Source organism: Plasmopara halstedii (genome assembly GCF_900000015.1).
Source record: "Plasmopara halstedii genome assembly, contig: Scaffold_1583, whole genome shotgun sequence".
Classification (NCBI taxonomy): Eukaryota; Oomycota; class Peronosporomycetes; order Peronosporales; family Peronosporaceae; genus Plasmopara; species Plasmopara halstedii.
Window position 1 is genome coordinate 659,431 of NW_020188494.1, and position 761 is coordinate 660,191.

Genomic DNA, 761 nt, shown 5'->3' on the forward strand with positions numbered 1-761 from the left:
ACCATCCCGGCAATGAGAGTGCGCATCTCTTGGACAAAGTCCGCCATTTTCTTGTTGCCCTGTCGGGCGGCAAGGAAGCGCGTTCGTACGCGATATGCCTGATTAGGCGGCGAGAACACTCGTGAGAGCTGCAATTTCAGCTCCGCCCGGGAGGGAAACGCAGCTTCGATCGAAGTGCCGCACGTCAGTGCCCAATCTCGCGCTCGACCACCGAGCTTTGAGATGGATAGCGCCACGCGCTGTTGCTCGGTCTGGAGGATGGCGGATGCGATGGCCATCTCGACCTCTTTCACCCAGAGCGGGAGATTCTCTCCATCCGTCCCCTCAAAGTACCTTAACGCTTACCATGAGCGGCTTAGGGCGGGGGAAGTCATCCGTTAATTGCAGTGGAGTCATAGACGCAAATGAAGCAGACATCTTCTTCTGCAGGTTCTCTAGCAGCGCGTTTTTGTAATTTAGAAACGCCTCTAGACGCGCACCGATTGCCTCGGGGTATTGCGCAGCAAGGTGTTGCCCGCCCTCAGGGCCCAGCAGGTACATCATCTTTTTAAGTCCGTCCTGCATGCCCTGGGGCAAAGAGGGATTTTTTTTCATCCTCACAGAGGATCAGTCGAAATCACTCAGGTGTAGATTGACTACAAGTGCTACCAAGTGCAGCGGGGCTGCCGTAGCTTTGTGCTTGAGGAAACGTCTTTAGGTCACTGACCTTTCGTTCTTTACAAGAACCAAGTACTAGTGCAGCGGATAGCAATCCGCTGCCT